The 18,812-nt window shown below is 47.9% G+C and overlaps 1 protein-coding gene and 1 long non-coding RNA gene across 2 annotated transcripts in view; one reads left to right on the forward strand and one right to left on the reverse strand.

Moving 5' to 3' along the window:
* The window catches only part of LOC308597894, a 208,707-nt gene extending 193,456 nt beyond the window's left edge, over window positions 1-15,251 (reverse strand). The window contains exon 1 of the long non-coding RNA XR_014013261.1: window positions 14,307-15,251. This is a non-coding gene — a long non-coding RNA (uncharacterized lncRNA). The remainder of the gene's footprint in view (window positions 1-14,306) is intronic.
* The window catches only part of TJP2 (tight junction protein 2), a 114,682-nt gene that overhangs the window by 14,391 nt on the left and 81,479 nt on the right, over window positions 1-18,812 (forward strand). The window lies entirely within an intron of this gene.

The raw sequence follows: 18,812 nt of genomic DNA on the forward strand, positions 1-18,812 counted from the left end.
TTTTTATCAAGCATTGACGTGGATCTTGCCCGGAAGGAGGTGCATGGGCTAAGACAAGGGAGGGCCAGCGTCCGGCAGTACCATGCCCGCTTTTTCGCCTTGGTCAGTGCCCTGGAATGGGACAGAGATTCGGCCCCTGTAAGAGACCTCTTTTGGGAGGGGTTGCACAGCTCGATTAAAGATGAGATCGCGAGGGGGGAGAGACCTCGAACCACCCAGGAGGTCGTTCAGAGGGCACTGGCAGTGGGGGTGAGGCTGGAAGAACGCCCGTGGAGCAGGGACGAAGGGCGTGGAGGGCGCGAACCAGCCAGGGGCCCCTCCTTCCTTCCCAGAGAAGCAGCGCGGGCGCAATCCACGCCTCCGCCAGGAGGAGGAGCCGAACCTATGGAGGTTGGAGGTGCAAGGGCTCAGTCAGCAACCAGAGCCCTAGCACCGGCAGCAGTGAAAGCGAAGCCTCCTAGAGGGAACTGGAAGTGTTACGTCTGTGAGGAGCCAGGGCATATGGCGAAAGAGTGTCCCCAGAGGCTCCACAAGCTCACTGCAGCCTCGGCAATGGTGACTGCAGCAACGCAGCAAGGAGGAACACAGCAGGGAAACGAAGCAGTCTGGCTGGAGGAAGAGGCCCTGGGGCCCAGCCAGACGTGTTAGTGCCGCAGTCCCCAGAGATTTTACAGCCCGTGAACCCCCTCCCGCCCAAACCAGTGGTGAGGCTCACCGCATCTCTCCAGCTGCCCAATGGAATCACCATGGACGTGCCCATCACAGTGGACTCGGGCAGCAACGCGGACTTTATAGGGCAGGACTTTGTCGACAAGCACGCTATACAGTTGCTGCCGGCCACACTGCCCCTGCAGGTTGTCACGGTGGATGGCAGGGAGTTGCTAGGGGGGCAAGTGGTGAAGCAGACGCCGCCAATGGCGATGCGACTTGGGAATCACAAAGAAATCATCAGCTTCAATGTCACTCAACTATCGGATACGCCCATTGTATTGGGAATGAGTTGGCTGGACAAGCACAGCCCAACGCTGGCTTGGTACCAGAGGCAGCTGGTCTTCGGCTCTTCCTTTTGTGCTGAACACTGCATCGTGCACCGGCAGGAAGGAGAGGAAGAGGAGTCACAGCTGCTGCTAGGCACGCTGCAAGCGATTCCCCACAAGTACGCAGAATTTTTGGAAGTTTTCTGCGAGAAGGAGGCGGACAGGCTACCCCCTCACAGACCATATGACTGCAAAATTGACCTGCTGCCGGGGGCGGCGCTGCCTAAAGGGAAACTGTATTCCATGTCGGAGGACGAGCTGCAGGAACTCAAAGAGTTCATCGATCATAATTTGGAGCGCGGTTTCATCCGAGAGTCCAAGGCAGCGGGGGGCAGTCCTGTATTCTTTGTTAAAAAGCGAGACACGCCCCAGAAAAGACTGGTCGTGGACTATCGCATTTTAAACAGTGTGACCAAGCCGTCGGACTTCCCCATGCCCCGAATCGACGACCTCCTGGCGAAGGTGCGGAAGGGAAAAGTGTTCACCAAGTTAGACCTGCGAGGGGTGTACAACCTCATTCGCATGCGGGAGGGAGATGAGTGGAAGACGGCCATGTTCACGCCACTGGGTACCTACGAATACAGAGTTATGCCTTTTGGACTGCAAAATGGCTCCCACGTTTTTCAAGCTTTCATGCATCACGTGTTGGCGGGACTTCTCTACAAGACGTGCGTCTGTTTCTTAGATGACATCCTGATCTTTTCGGAATCGCAGCAGGAGCATGACAGGCACATCAAGGAAGTGCTGACCAGACTAAAGCAACATAGGCTCTACGCCAAGCTGGAGAAGTGCCAATTCGACGTGACGGAGGTGGATTTTCTGGGCTACAAGTTGTCTGACAAGGGGCTCGCCATGGACAGCGCCAAGGTTCGAGCGGTATTGGACTGGAAGAGCCCACGCAACCGGAAAGAGGTCCAAAGGTTTGTCGGCTTTGCGAACTTCTATCGCAAGTTTATCAAGGGCTTCGCTATGCAGACAGCGGCCATCACAGACACGCTTAGCTCCAAGAAAAAGAAGTTCGTTTGGACGGAGGAGGCGGAGCAGTCCTTTCAGGCACTCAAGCGTCTCTTCGCGTCGGAAGAGCAGCTGCTTCACGTCAACCCCAGCAGGCCGATGAGGGTGGAGACAGACGCCTCGGACAGAGCCGTGGGGGCGGTCCTGCTGCAAAAGGACCAGCAGGGGGTGTGGCGACCGGGAGCGTTTTACTCCAGGAAGCTCAGCAAGTCCGAGCAGAACTACACCATCTGGGACAGGGAGTTGCTGGCCATTCATGCAGCGTTCAAAGCGTGGCGGCACTTCCTGATCGGCGCCAAGCACACGGTGCAGGTTTGCACGGACCACAAGAATCTGGAGCACTGGCGCACGGCACAGTTCCTAAACCAGAGGCAGATACGCTGGGCTGAGTTTTTTGCGAACTTCGACTTCCGCATAGAGTATGTCCCGGGGGACACTAACATCATGGCGGACGCCCTCTCCCGTAAGCCACAGTATCTGGAGGACGCAACGCCAGCGGCAGCCATGCACATCTTCGCACCAACAGTATGGGCGTGCGCCGCGGCCACCGTGGACCTGGAGGCGGTGCGACGAGCGTTGCAGGATGACTCCTTCGCGCAAGCAAAGATGGCAGAGGTGCAAAGGGGCAAGGCTGTGGCCGACGGTTTCCAGCTACGAGATGGATTGCTCATCCGTAAAGGGGCCATCTACGTGCCGGGAGACGACCTTCGCGCCAAGGTGCTGCAGCAGCTGCACGACGCGCCCACGGCCGGGCACTTTGGCAAGGAGAAGACGGTGGAATTAGTAGCCAGGGATTTCTGGTGGCCTGGAATGAGAGGGGAGGTCGCAGACTACGTGGCGAGGTGTGACACCTGCCAGAGGGCCAAACCAGTGCACAGACCGCCGGCCGGACTGTTGGAACCGCTGCAAACTCCGGTCGAACCTTGGGAAAGGGTGGCTCTGGACTTTGTCACAGATCTGCCCAGCTCGAGGGGCAAGACGGCAGTGCTGGTGGTGGTGGACCTGTTTTCCAAGATGGCCCATTTCATTCCGTGTGCTAAGGTGGCCACGGCGGAGCAAACCGCCAAACTGTTCATAGACCACGTGTTCAAGGTTCACGGTCTGCCACGGTCCATTCTGTCCGACCGCGGGCGGCAGTTCATCTCGAATTTCTGGCAGAAGCTGATGGGCTTCCTGAACGTCAAGATCAACCTGGCGTCGGCGAGACACCCGCAGACCAACGGGCAAGCGGAGCGGGTCAATGCCATCATGCAGCAGTACCTGAGATGCTATGCGAATCAACAGCCTGCGACGTGGGTGGATTACCTGCCGCTTGCCGAGTTCGCCTACAACAACACGAAGCACGTGTCCACGGGGGTCACGCCGTTCTTCGCCAACAACGGGAGGCACCCCAGAACCTTCCCGGGACTGGAAAGAATGGGGGAGGGGGAGCCGCAGACGGCAGATGCGTTCGCGTCGGAGCTGCAGGAAGTCCACGATCAGCTGAGGCGCCACCTGGAGCTGGCCAAACACGCATACAAGGTACAAGCGGACAGACACAGAAGGGTTGGCGAAGAGCTCCACGTGGGAGACTGGGTCTGGTTAGCAGCCCACGCAGTGCCAGCCAGGTCGTTGGCCAAGAAGAAACTAGGGCATAAACAACTGGGGCCCTACCAAGTCGAAGAGCAGGTCAACCCGGTAGCTTTCAGACTGGCACTTCCGGAGGGTTCCAGAATGCATCCGGTGTTCCACAGATCGGTGCTCACTCCTTACAAGGCACCGCACAGGTTCCAGGAACCCGGAACGGCGCCGAGTCCGGTCAGAGACAGAACAGGGCACGCGGGAGTGGCACAGAAGGAGCGCATCAACGAAGTCACGGAGATTTTGGACTCCAGATGGGGGGAAGAGGGGGTAGAATACTTTCTCGCCAAGGAGGGCACCCCGGCCAGTGCGAACAGCTGGGTGCCGGGCTACGCCTTGGACGAACCTCTACTCAAAGACGAGTTTCATGCCCTCTTCCCACATAGACCTATGCCAGCAGACTTTTTCGACGACTGGCTTTTCACGCCCACGCTTTCGGCCAGCACTTTCCGGGGGTTCGACTCGGAAGAGGACCCGACACAAGACGTCCGTTCCCTGGAGGGGTCACCCTCGGGATCTGCATCAGAACCCTCGTATTGGTGGGACGATAGACCAGAGGAGCAGTTCCGCAGAAGGTGGCTGGAAGGCCCAGGACGAGCAACGCCGCCAGGAGGAAGTGAGGGAGAAACGGACATGGACGTTTTCGGGGACGACCCTGGTTTCGAGCACGGCGGCACAGAGATGGAAGCGGAGGTGACCGTCGTCGAAGAGAGCAGGGAGGAAGACCCGCGAGACTTCAGATGGAGGCCCGCCACGGGAAGCGAACGATATCCGACGTTCGTCCCTTTGCAACAGCAGCACCCAGCTCCAGCACCGGAAGGAGGGGAGGGGGGAATGGGGGGCTTCGAGGGGGGGATGGATGTCAGGGATTTAGGAGCAGAGGCAAGGCCAAGGGAGGAAACAGAGAGCGAAGGGGAGGAGGCAGAAGAAAAGATGAGTGATGACGACGACCCGAGATCTCCTAGTCTTTCCAGTGAATCAGAGGATTCACAGAAAGGAGCACCAGTGGCCAGGGCAAGGGGGGAGTCTAGGGGGGCACCCCAGGAAGATAGAGCCAGAGGGGACTCAGGGGAGAGCAGTTGGAAATCGGGACCAGCGTCACCGCCAGGGAGCAGGGAAGAAGAAGGGAGCCAGGGGGCAAGCGCTGGCAGCTCACCACAGGAGGGAGGGCATGAGTCAGGAGTGGCCACACCTCCATCGGGGAGCGAAGAAACGGTTAAGAGGAAAGTGGAAGGTTGGGCGTGCGCGCCAAGTTCAAATGCAGAGGAAGGCGGCGCAGTAAGCAGCCCGGAAAGGGAACCAGGTCCTAAAGCCCGGCGCAAGGAGGCAGGAGGGTCCGGGTCAGCGTCAGAAGAATCCAGGAAGGAAGAAACCCCGGGGGGTAGAGGGACCCAGAGGAGGACAGTCAGGCCGAAAAGGTGGAGCAGGGCTAGGATATTAAGTTGGTGCACAAGGGGCGGAGACTCAGACGGAGCTTCGCCGATCTAGCTACTAGACGTAGAGTTGCGCGCAGCAGCGTGAGAATGGAAACTGCAATTCAATAAAGACTTTTACTTAATGATCGCTGGCTAGCGTGATCCTCTGTGAGCTAGGATCTTCAAGCAGCTCTGACATTAATGAATGTTAGAAGAATGTTGGAATGAAGTTATATGGCTTTAGTAGAAATGTTATAAGGAATTAAGTATAAATAGATTAATAGAAAATTAAAGGAAAAAATAAGGCAAGAATGTGTTAAGATAATTATAGGATAGAAAACAGAGGAAGATGGAAAGGAATTGCTGAAACAATTAATAGAAGTGGAATACAATAAGGGAGGTGTGAGGAGGTCGTTGGAAATAAGCGAATGAAAGATAAGATATTGAAAATGTTTGAGGTGTTTTTAAATTGTTTTTGTTTGTTTTTGTTTTGTTTTGTATGTAGTGTTTTTGTATTGTACAGTGGTGCCTCGCAAGAAATTAATTTGTTCCGCAAGTTTTTTCTTCTTGCGAGTTTTTCGTCTTGCGAAGCACAGTTTCCCATAGGAATGCATTGAAAATCAATGCGTTCCTATGGAGACCGTCCGGGGACAGAGGGGAAGCGCCGCGGGCCTTCCCCTCTGTCCCCATACCTGTTTTAAAGCAAGGGAAGGGGCAGCGGGGAGAATCGCTTCTCCCCGTTGCCGCCCCTTAGTTCAAAAGGGGTCCGGGGACAGAGGGGAAGGCGCGCGTGCGCCTTCCCCTCTGTCCCCGGAGATTGCGGGGCTGGCAACGGGGAGAAGCGATCTTCTCCCCGCCGCCCCTTTCTTCAAAAGAAGTCTGGGGTGCGGGGGCAAGCTTGGTTTTGCGAAGCAAGCCCATAGGGAAATTCGTCTTGCGAAGCAACTCGAAAACGAAAAAACCTTTTGTCTTGCGAGTTTTTCGTCTCGCGACACGTTCGTCTTGCGGGGCACCACTGTATTTGTATTGTTCTTTTTTTCTTTTTTGTTTGTTTGTAGTGTTGTGTTGAAACTGTTTGAAAAGTAATAAATATCATTTAAAAAAAAGACTAAACAACAACAAAGCCCCATATAACACAAAGGGAGTATGGTACAGAGTTGACTGTACAGAAGAGAGAGTTTCACATGATTTGTCTCCAGTATGATTCAGCACTTCATCTGTGGTGCAATTACATTAGGAATATGTTGCACAATTCTAGTTACCCCATCTCAAATAGGACCTTGTGAACTAGGAAAAGTATAGATATGGACAACCAAAATGATCAAGAGGTTGCCATACTTTCCCTACAAGAAAATGGTAAAGCAGATGTTCTAAGACTTTCTACCTCAGAAAGCACATGAGATGGCTGAAAATCATAGAGGCCATCACAAAATGGTGGTGCAGGGGAAGCGGAAGCCATAAAATGGAGGCAGGTGGAGGTGCATAAGCCCTTGGGAATTACTGGTTTCATTTTCTACTGATATGTAATCTTCATGCTAGTACAGACATTGATTCTGGAGGTATTGGGAGCCAGCCTTTCCATTTTAGGCAGAATTGGCTGATCCAGATGCTCACCAAGTGGAGAATGCTTTTGTTGTCTATTTTCCCCTTCCCACCCCCGCATGCCTCTCAAAGTGTTTTGCCCATCTCCTGTGATTTCTTCTCCTATTCTCCTTTCCCGCTTGTCTCCTCCCCCCCGAAAAAAAATCACACACACCCCTCTGCCCATTTCCAGTTTATTTGTTATTCTGTTACCCTTTTCTCTTGTCTTCTGATTTCCTTCAACCCTGAAATTCTCTGTCTTCCAGACATCATCTATTCAGCACTTGGCTTAGATTTTTGTGAAAGACTGTTCACTGATTTCTCTTCAGGCACTGAGACTTTCATCTTGCCTGGTTCAAAAGCATAAACATTTGTTGTCATTAATGTGCTAGTTTAAAGCGATTTCTCAAACACTACTAGAGGTAACAGTGCAACAGAGTATTTCCCCCTCTTTCTGTGCTTGCTTCCTGTGAAGTTTGCCAAATGGACCAAACAATTTGAACTGGCTTCTCCTTTGTTTTCACTTGTTTTTTCCTGTAAATGTTCAGATATCTTAGTTCTGTCTTAGTAATTCATCTAAAATGATGCCATATGACAGATCAGAACGTTTTAGAAGGGAAAAACAAGCAGAAATGTAGTGAGAACATGGGAGAATCTAGTTCACTTAAACCAAGTGAAAATGACAAGGCAATACTTCCCAAAAAGAATCCATCCCATAAACACAGAGTTCCACATGTTTTCCTGGTTTGTTAATTAACATTGAACCTCCGTTTCCATGTTTGTACAAAACAGGGAACTTGGGCTTGAAACAAGCTAAGATCTCCACTTTCGAAAGCCTGGAATGATGGTTGGAAATGAGCCGTTATGTCTGAATTGTGGTTAATGTTAACAATGGTTCATCTGAACAAGCCGGGATCATGAAGTCTCAGGACATGGTCTGAGGGCAAGGGATGCAGCCACCTGGTTGAAGCTAAGCAGGTCTGAGTCTGGTTAGTGCCTGGCAGAAGTGCCATCTTCGGAAAAACAGGCGCCCTGGTGCCCCATGCACAATGTCTCAGACATCCTTGCTCCATGCCCGGCCTGAACGGGGGGGGGGGACTGAACCCCTAACAAAAAAGATTGACGGGGCCCAAAGAGCCTTGACCCCCGGGAGCCAGCACCTATGGTGCCTGGATAGGCGACTGTCTGGGACCCTGTGTAATGCTGCCTTGAGTTCCATGATGGGGAAAATTGGACAGAAGTGTTTTAGTTACAGGCAGCAACCATTTTGCACAGGGGTTCCATTCCCGGACCTCGCATGCTTTGGCAGAGTGCGTATAATTGTACCGCACCCTGTTACACCCCACCCGCCTTCTTGAGGGTCCAAAAGGAACCGTGTGTTGGTGATTGAATGTCGATTGGATGCCCCGAAAATGGTTGCTGTCAGGAGCCCAGGCCGTCTTGATAGCACAGCACACAGGTTGTAATTAGCTTGAAGATTTATCGCAAAACAAACAGTCTCGGACGCTCTATTGGAGCTTCCATACCTTACGTGTCAGTAGACCCTTCTGAGGAGTGCTTCCTGGTTCTGCAGAATATCCTGAATCTATGACCCTTATGTTTCTGGGTTTGTTTCCTAATACCTTTCCCAGATGTCTACTCCTTGGGCTCAGGGGAGTGCTTCTTGAGTGAGCGGACATCTCTCCTTCCCGCTCTCTGCGGGAAGGGGAAGGGGGACTGCTCCCGGCTGTCTGATTGCTTCTTAACTTGTGCTGTGCTTCTCTACTTGGGGCAGATGTGTTCGTGACAGTTGCTGCCTGTATTTGATTCGGAAACCATGGATTACATTTTACTTTACTAAAACTAAGCCATAGTTTGGTTTTGGACATAATAGCAATTGAAACAAATGCTTCTGCTGTTGAAGCCACACGAAAGAGAAGAAGGGAGTGGGGGGGGGGAGGGAAAGCATATATATATCAGACTGAGGCTCATTCACAAAACTAAGATTTGATATCACGTGCAAATGTAATTCTAGAATGAGAACGTTTGGTAAGGAGGATAAACTCAACAATTGTGGCTTGATATCTACCCTGCTTGTATGTGCAATTATTTCAGTTGCATGTAGCTGAAATGTACAGATCCTCTGTTTGTGATATATTTCCACTATCCTTTCATGCTGAACCATCTTCTAACTGTCTCCAATAGTAAAATGTGGAGTCTTCTGGGAAATTATTATATGCAACAAGCAAAGGGCAGGAGGGACCAAGGGGCAGAGGTGCCAGAGGTGCCCGTAGGACAAGGAGTAAATTTAGTAAAATAAATGGGATTACATGGTAGTTCATGGGATTATATTTGCGTAAACCATAGTTGATGAAACTCAGCTGAACAAGCAGTTTCAGATACAGAGAGGGTTGCAAAATAAATGCAATTTAGAATCACATTCTTGTTGTTTGGAGATAAAATTCTTTTTACATTTTTCTCCTACTCAAGAGTCTCTTCCATTTTCAATCCATAGCAACATCTTCATAAAGTACATGGGGTTTTAAAAGCACAATTTCTACTTGAAAAAATTACATCCAGTTGTTCCTCTTTCTTTTTGTATTATGAAATGGTGATATATTATAATAAATTGGGGGCTTTATATCTTCCCATGAATATAATTTAATAAACTTGTGAAAATGTTTCCATGTAAAACGCATTTACATAGCAGTGAGGGCTGGTTCATGTGGGGCTGGAGGATTTGTGTTTTGTAGGTCCTCAGCTTCTGTGTCTCGAATAGAATTTTCAGCCTGGACTGGGGATCATACAAGCATAGTTGCATGTTCCGTTATGTGACCTGTGTGCTACACACAGATGCACAGGTCACATAGGCAGGACCATGCTGTAATACAAGGCTCCCCACAAATCACATGGAGCTCTGCTGTCAATTTACCGCAATCCAATGTGCCACAAAATAAGATTTAGAAATACCGTATTTTGCGCCCCATAGGACGCTCTGGCCCATAGGACGCACCTAGTTTTTTTTGGGGGGGGGAAATAAAGAGAAAAAAAAATATTTCCCCCCCGGGGGGGGGGAACCAGGTCTGGGAACAGTGGGAAGGCACGCTCTGCCTCCCCGCTGTCCCCCGAGCTTGTGGGGCTGGCGATGGGGAGAAGTGCGCTGATCCCGGGACTGCAGGCAGCTCTGCGCCGCCATCCGGAGTGGGGCGGGACTTCGCCCCTGGCTCCCGGTGGCCGCACAGAGCTGCGCTGATCCCGGGAGTGCAGGCAGCTCTGCGCCGCCATCCGGAGCGGGGCGGGAATTCGCCCCCGGCTCCCGGTGGCCGCGCAGAGCTGCGCTGGTCCCAGGACTGCAGGCAGATCTGCGCGGCCACCGGGAGCGGGGCGGAGCTTCGCCCCCGGCTCCCGGTGGCTGCGCAGAGCTGCGCTGATCCCGGGACGGCAGGCAGCTCTGCGCCACCATCCGGAGCGGGGCGGGACTTCGCGCCCCGCTCCGGATGGCGGCGCAGAGCTGCGCTGGTCCCAGGACTGCAGGCAGCTCTGCGTGGCCATCCGGAGCGGGGCGGGACTTTGTGCCCGGCTCCCGGTGGCCGCGCAGAGCTGCGCTGATCCTGGGACTGCAGGCAGCTCTGCGCAACCCTCGGAGCCGGTCTCCCGAGGGTTGCGCAGAGCTTCCTGAAGCCTGGAGAGCTAGAGGGGTCGGTGCGCACCGACCCCTCTCGCTCTCCAGGCTTCAGCGAAAGCCTGCATTCGCCCCATAGGACGCACACACATTTCCCCTTCATTTTTGGAGGGGAAAAAGTGCGTCCTATAGGGCGAAAAATACGGTACATTCAGAGCCAATAACTAAAAACATATGATCTCACCCAGAGACTATGCACATTAACTAACAACCACTTACCATGCATAGTTATAGATTATTATTAAGGATTTAAACATCTATAAAAAAGGTACATATTTCTAGTTTGTTTAGCCTTATAAGAGAGCCAAGATTAGTTCCAAGAACAGTGACTGAATCATTGGCAGAGTCAGGGGCCGGGCCAAAGTAAAGCCAAAGAAACGTTATTTTGACAGGGAGTTGGGGACCAAGGCAGTATGGAGACTGTTGTAATCTATTTAGTTGTATGTTTTTGACTAACAAAATAAACTGGAGAACAGTTCTATAGGGTGATAGCCGATTAAGTTGTACTCAGAACACACCACAGAAATTTAGTGGTGGCGTCCAGTTATGTCTGCCCATTTCTGCAAATGAACTTTGCACTTGTGAAACAGGACCAGATACCACAGTTCCGCTCTGGAGGGTCCCCCAGTTTTTCCCCCAGTGGAAAACAGTCTATTTGGAAAGAAAATGTTGTAAATACCTTTTCTATGATGTTTTTGTGGTTTGTATTTTTGTAAGATTTTAGGCAACATTCCTTTTAATTCTGTTTAAAGTCTGGGAGCAATCCGATCAGATGGCTCAAATTGGCATTTGTAAAGACTTTGCAAATAAGCTAAGGGAAAAATTTAAATGAGAGCACCTTGTTTTATCTTTTGTTAGCAGGTGGTGCAGATTTATTCCATGTTGATTTGGATCATAATGTGAGGGGACAAAGATAGATAAATAAACAGATTCTTAAAGCTGATGAGGGCTGTGGTGTTAGGTATGTAGGTATTTATATACATTTAAACCCCTTTAAATAGTTACGACTTTTCAAAGGGAAGAGGGACTGATCATTGAAGGGATATGACTCTGCTTTAAATGGGGCCTAAAATGTGGGGGACTAGAATGTTAGAGCAGTAATGTGGCAACTTGTCACCCTCCAAATATTGTCGGACTGCAACTCCCATCATTCCTGACCATTGTCCATGCTGCCTGGGACTGATGAGACCAGAGGTTGCCCATCTCTGTGTTAGAGCTTCAGACTTAGAGTGAGGAGATCTGGTTCAAATCTCAGCTTGGCTATGCAGCTCACAGAGTGATTTTAGGCGCAGCCAGTCATGCACTCTCAGCCCAACATGCCTCACAGGCTTGTTCTGAGGCTAAAACAGAAGAGGAAAGAACCACATAGGCCACCCCGAGTTCCTTTACATTTTGTTTATTTTGTAAGAACAAGTGAAATCACTTTCCGTTGCTTCTCAGTCCTGTCAGTAAGGAAGGAGACTCCAATTGTGCAAAAGTATCTTTACTACATTTTTGGGTACCACCCCCCCCCCCGAATTTCTTGCAATATTTTGCATAGGTACTTAAAAGTTGTGTTTGTGGCCTGCACTTTCAAAGCTGTTCTTCCCACTCGACATGTCTGCACGCATTAGTTATGCCCTAATTAAATCATGCTGATAAATATCTAGCATGGCCGTGTGACTTTACTGTGTTTCAGTGGCTTTGCCCTGAACCTGAGAACCTTCACAATTTGCTTTGTCTGAGCAGTGTTGGTCATTTTTTACAACAACACACTTGCAAGTGCCAGTACACAATGGTTGGTGGTGCACAGGGTCTTTTTCTTTGTCTCTTGGTACTAGAAGCAAAGGCTAGGTGATTACCTGGCATCCTAAGCCAATCACGGTGATTAGGAGAGACTAATGAGGAGCCGAAGAGGAGAGGGAGCTCCAAAACAAACATTCATGTTTGAGCTTCATCCTGAACCTTTCTAACTTCAACGTCTCTGTTCTCCTTCTGCCCTCTGACTTCTTTCCTTTTACTTGGCCTCAAAGCGCCATGACTGTGCTAAGGAGGGACTGGGCCACTGCTGCCTCCCAATCCCTGCTGGCTCCTGCTGGCCTGGTCAGAAGGTGGGGAAGGATTCTTTCTAGTTTCTTTCTATGTCAGCCTGGAGGGCCCTGAACTTGTGAGATCCACAGGTTATTGGATCCAGTGGATCTAAAGTTACTGCCATATCCTTTGCAGGGCTTTCCTCTGACATCCTCCGGTGGTAGTTTTCTGTGGCACCACCAGCAATGCTGCTTTCTGGCAGTAGAGGCTGGTGCAGAGAAGCCGTCCCTGTACCAGCCTAACATTGGCTGGGGAGAAGGTAGGATTAAACTATTCTGTTGATGGGAAATAATTCTAGAGAGTGAGCTTGTTTCTGCCTAGTGCTAAGCCAAACCATGGTTTAGTGCAAATGCTTGTGTGCACCATGCAGACTCCCAGGGTGGGGGCAGTGGCTCAAGTCCTGCTGTACAACTGTAAGCTAAGTCATGGTTTGGCTTAATTTGTCACCTGGACCTGTGCTTATGGTTTGTATTGCTCCGGACAAGCCGTAAGCTGTCATCAAGGTATGTTCTTGATTTACAGCTCATGATTTGTCTGGAGGGGACAAACAATGACCACAGTGTGCATGACAAGCCAAACCATGGCTAAGATCATAGCAGCATAGCAGCAAGACCACAAAAGGAGCATAGTGGCCGCATTCTCTTCGGTTGCTGATACTGCTGTTTGAGACTTTGAAACTAAACTATAATCAACCCAGTTAAAGGTAGGTAGCCGTGTTGGTCTGCTGTAGTCGAAACAAAATAAAAAAAATCCTTCCAGTAGCACCTTAGAGACCATCTAAGTTAGTTATTGGTATGAGCTTTCGTCTGCATGCAAACTTCTTCAGATACACTGTACACTGAAACAGAATTCACCAGAGCCTTATATACAGTAAGAGGGTGGGGAGGGGTATTAATCAGAAGGGTGGTGGGAATGGGTGATTGGCTGAACTTGCTGCAAGACAGACCCAAAAAAGAAAATAACAGAACACCACTAGTAATCACAGCTCCCAAGTTAAAACAGTACAACGCATCATAAGAGATCTACAACCTCTCCTAGACAATGACAGTTCTCTTTCTCAAGCTCTGGGAGGAAGACCTTTCATTGCCTACAGACAGCCACCCAGTCTTAAACAACTCACCCACAAAAATACAACAACCAGACTTAACATGGACACCGGTACCAGAGCCTGCAATAAACCCAGTTGCCAACTTTGCTGCCACATACACCAGGACAACACCATTACTGGCCCCAACAACATCAAACATACCATCTCAGGACTATTTAATTGCTCATCTTCTAACATTGTGTATGACATCAAATGACAACGGTGCCCTTCAGCTCTCTATATTGGTCAAACAGGCCAAAGCCTACGCCAAAGGATAAATGGACATAAATCTGACATCAGGAATCACAAGACAGAGAAACCAGTAGGAGAACACTTCAATCTCCCAGGACATTCTATACAAGATCTCAAAGTATTTGTCTTATTACAAAAGAATTTCAGAAATAGACTGGAAAGAGAAGTTGCTGAATTGCAACTTATTACCAAACTTAAAACCATGGAGAGACCTGGTCTGAATAGAGACATTGGATTCTTATCTCATTATACATGATAAAGCTATTTTTAGCCATCTCACCCCTTGCTTTTTCCTGTAAGACCAATTGCAGTCGTTAACAGTTGTCAACAGGTTTACCACACCTACCAGCCAATCATCACCCTTCTGAGTAATACCTCTCCCCACCCTCTCACTGTATATAAGGGTCTGGTGACTTCTGTTTCAGTGTATCTGAAGAAGTGTGCATGCACACGAAAGCTCATACCAATCACAAACTTAGTTGGTCTCTAAGGTGCTACTGGAAGGAATTTTTTAATACAATGGTACCTCGGGTTAAGTACTTAATTTGTTCCAGAGGTTTGTTCTTAACCTGAAACTGTTCTTAACCTGAAGCACCACTTTAGCTAATGGGGCCTCCTGCTGCCGCTGCACGATTTCTGTTCTCATCCTGAAGCAAAGTTCTTAACCTGAAACACTATTTCTGGGTTAGTGGAGTCTGTAACCTGAAGCGTATGTAACCTAAAGCGTATGTAACCCGAGGTACCACTGTAATCAGCCCTGCAGCAAATAAAATCCCCATGTGGTTAGCTCACAGAACATTCTGGTAGCCTGCCTCTGTCTGTGCTTGTTGTCTGTGACACACTCTTCCTGAAAGTGGAGATGAGGAGGTTACCCATTGTTTTTTCCCACATTTCCTAACTGGAGACAACACTCTGTACAGTCTTCTCCATTTATCAGATGCAGTAGAAAGGAATGCAATTTTTTAGTACCTCCTAAATCTGTGTATTTTGCTTTAATAAATGTGAGTCCCACGTGCCACTTCCTTCCCCACCCTGTCAATTGCAACTAGGTCCTTAAGATGCTGTCGTTTTGGATCATAAAAATTGGGGACATCAGGTTTTTTATTTGGGAATACTGAAGGCAACATAAAGTTTAGCAAGCCGATCTTCAGCAGCCTTTCACTTGATTTGAGAGACAAGTCACCTGCTACTCCATTAGTACTTGGAAGATTATAAGCCTTGGAGATTTAGCTGAGGATTAGTAAATTGGAGAGTGTACATTATCAGGCTAGGCTTAGAACCATGATTGTCTCTTGATTCATTTTCATTAGTGCTTTATTCAAATATCGCTGGAATTATGTAACGATGACGTTTCAGGAGAATCTGTCAGGAATTCTTTTCTTGATTTTTAAAGACACTTTTACCAAAAGTTATTTTTATAACTCTGGCTTGCAGCGTGTGAAATCCATTTTGAAAAACAGGGATGTAGTTCAGTCAGATCACTGGAGCAAGATGCTTATAAAGGCTGTAGCCGAACACAGCTTGTCACTTCATTTGGTGGCGCATTGAAGGAGGCAGGATGAAGTATAAGAAATACATAACCATTCTTGAAGCTGCAGTTGGGATCACTCCCCTTAACAAGAGAGAACTGCTCCCTGTGGTCCGACATGCAAACCTTTGGCAGCATCCAGGGTAAGTTGCTTATTGGGAAAATGAGTAACAGTAAAAAGCAAATATTTACTCTCTAGCTGTGTGCAAGAAAGCTGCAGGCATTGTCTGCAAATGGGAGAAGTGATTAATTTAGGAAGTTGCAGAAGCTGAAGTAGTTCTCTGAGGGGCATGTACATGATGCCCTTGGCTAACATAGGGGTTGCTGCGATAAATTGAAAGCATTGTCAGGAATGGCATTTTAAGCTGCTGTCTAAATTTTTGAGACAAGAACTTAGTAGATAAGACAATGCAGACTTAGAGCATTAGCACATCAAGTAGGAACGTAATGGATATTCCCTGAGCACATTTCCCACTTCTCATTTTCAAAAATACACTTCTTAACATTGTATTGGAAACCTAACAGATTTTTGTGCTGTTGAATAATAGAAAGTCAAGATTCTTAGCATTCCTTTTTCCACCTCCCTTTTCCAAAAAACCTCTTTAACTAAATACTCTTACTGAATGGGATAATGCAAGGCAGTGGTTCTTAACCTTTTGGGGGTCATAGAACTCTTTGAGAATCTGTTGAAAGCTATGGACCCCCTCCCCAGAAAAATTCAGACAGACACATACACACAAATTTTTGCATACAATTTTATTGCATAGGGTTTTTTTCTCCCTTGCTGCGAGTTCATGGACCCCAGCAATGCTATCCTTTAAAAAAAGAGAGAGAGGTGCCAGAACTCACCATGAACACCTTCCTCATTCTCTTAGAATGGCAACCTGCCTGAGATGTTCTGGAACTGAGTTCTGGCGAGTTCCTTCTGAAAAAAAAGCCCAGGTTAAGTACCCTGATGTCAGGCAAGCTTCAAAAAAGATTTTCAGTTCATTTTCCCTTCACAGCACAAACAACAGATTCTAGATATTTAATCTTTATCGTTGTGATTAATAACCAGCACATAAAACACATGCATGCAACTCATAAAACAGGAGCCCACTTTTTCCTAATCTCTGCTCTCAGGGATTTCAAAAGGACATATACACAAAGGTACACTTCATAGGTTTTTGCCTTTGTCAGTTTAGGAGTCCTGCACTGGTGATGAGCTGGTAGTGCACCAGTGTCAACTGGCTACCAGAAAGAATATTGATCACGTCCCTAGAAGGCTTTGGAAAAATTCTTCTTTCAGCATAGCTGCCTGACAATAAGAGTAGCCAAATGGCGAATTTACTTAGCTTTCATTTTCAAGAAATGTTGCTCTTTAGTGTTTTCTCTAGAGAGTACCTGAGAATATGTTTTGTCACTTAGGAAGCCTTTCTATTATAGCCAAATCAAGCTTATGTGCCACTTCAGCATGCATATTTCATGACGCTGATGAATCTGGAGAAGAAATTAAGTTTTGCTGCAAAACAAGGAGCACAACTGACATGCAAGCAACATGTGTTACGCTGGATTGTAAAGATGCCCACGCCTCTGTGCAATGCAGGCCTGTGCATGTGTGCATGAGCATGGCTGGTTTTTGTTCTTGCAGGTAGTAGCGTCTCATGCCTCAGGGAAGGCTGCTTCAGAAGGACCTCAGTTTTGGAGGAACTTGTTGCAAGGGGCTCCCTCCAGAATGGGAAGTTGAAAAGCCCCTATATGTATATGGAACATTCTGCATGTCAATCTGGATTCTGATCACCATTACTGTTAAGTGTCTAATGTGTTCAGTACTCTTCAACTGAAATTCCAAACCAAACCAAAACCACCTCCCAGGCTATGGTCCTATTTTATGGCTCAGATTTTAGCTGCGGGTTTACTGTAAAAACTCTTTCAGCTGAAATACATAACTAGGAAATGTTACCTTGTTCAGCTGCAGCTCAAGACGCACTATGGCTTAACTTGCAGCCTGGCTGTTGCTGTGATGGTAGCATGTATAAGAGAGTCTGTGGAAAACAAATCCAAGTGAGTCCGCAGGGCCCATCACACTAGTTCTGCAATGTGCACTACATTGAATTTGATGTTTGATTCGTCCACAAATAGATGAGCCAGGTTTTAGTTCTCCCTTTATAATCATACTTTCTCCTGATATTTTAGGAACTACATTATTTTCCAGAGTAGTGTTGATTTTTTAAAAAATTAAACATTAGTTTCCAGTTTAACAGAGCTGCTTGCTTTAATTCCTATATTGAAATGCCTTATAGACTCTGTTGAGCTAAGTGTTGCCTAACTGTGGGCTGTGGAAGAGGAAGAGTCTCCACCCATGATATTGTTTTTTTAGCCACACACCCAAAATGTAAACATGCCATCTGAGAAACGTCATTGGTGTAAAGAATGGTAGCGATCCTTCCATCTTTTGTGAAATGTGAATGATAACTACACAGAAACTACTGTGTTTCTGAGACACACACACACCCCCCCTTGTTCAGGACACGACTCATCGTATGAGGTTATTTGCAGATACTGTGCAGTAATCTTGTTTCCTAAGAGCCCTGAAGTAACATGCTGAGAACTAGTAGCATGACCAACAGCCAAACTGCTGCACTGCATGTAGCCATTTCATTAAGGAAGGAGTGTATTCCATGCTAAATTGAAAGTAAAATTCTGTGCTCAAGCAGTCCAAGCAAAAATAAATAGATAAATATTATTTTGCAGACTTCTGTCATTTTTATTCTGGTTTTGCTAGTTATGTAGAAGCTTGAGGAGCTAATTTGTCTTACTTCTGAGTAGTCTTTTATCTGTTTATTACTTTTTTACTTTATTTGTTTATTTCATTTCCAGCCCACCTTTTTTTCTCCAAGGAATTCAAGGTGCTGTACATTGTTTCCCCATTTCTTATTTAATCCCCCTAACAACCCTGTGAGGTCGGTTAGGCTGAGAGGCAGTGACTGGCCCAAGGTCAGCTGATGTTCTTCGTGGCTAAGTGAGGGTTTTAACCCTGGCCTCCCAGGTTCTAGTCCGACACTCTAACCACTACACTGCCACTCTGTTACTGTTAATTGCACTGTTTTTGTGTTTTAATATCAATAACATTTTTACAGGGAGCAAGAGAGCCAGTGTGCTGCAGTGGACAGAGTGTTGGCTTGCAAATGCAATCCTAAACCCACTTACCTTGATCTAAGCCCCATTATACTGAATGGGACTCACTTCTGAGTAGGCACATATAGATAGCATTACTGTATGCTGTAACTGTCTGTTTAATTTAAGTAAACGTTTGCATTAACATTGTCTTTGATAATAGTCACAGGTGCTTTGAAAACAAGGCATGTCCAATTCCCAAGAGACTGTGATCTACTCCCAGTATAAAAATACTGGCAGTGATCTACCCACTGTCATTGGAGGGAGAAGGAGGGTGTGTGAGATGGGTGGATTGCCCAGAGTTGTTGAGCTTTTTGGGGGTTGTTAAGCTTCCCCCCTCCAATAACATTTTGTACATGATAAGGATCCTGTGATCTACCAGGGTCAGCCA

The sequence above is a fragment of the Podarcis bocagei genome (genome assembly GCF_964188305.1).
Source record: "Podarcis bocagei genome assembly, chromosome: 11".
Lineage (NCBI taxonomy): Eukaryota > Metazoa > Chordata > Lepidosauria > Squamata > Lacertidae > Podarcis > Podarcis bocagei.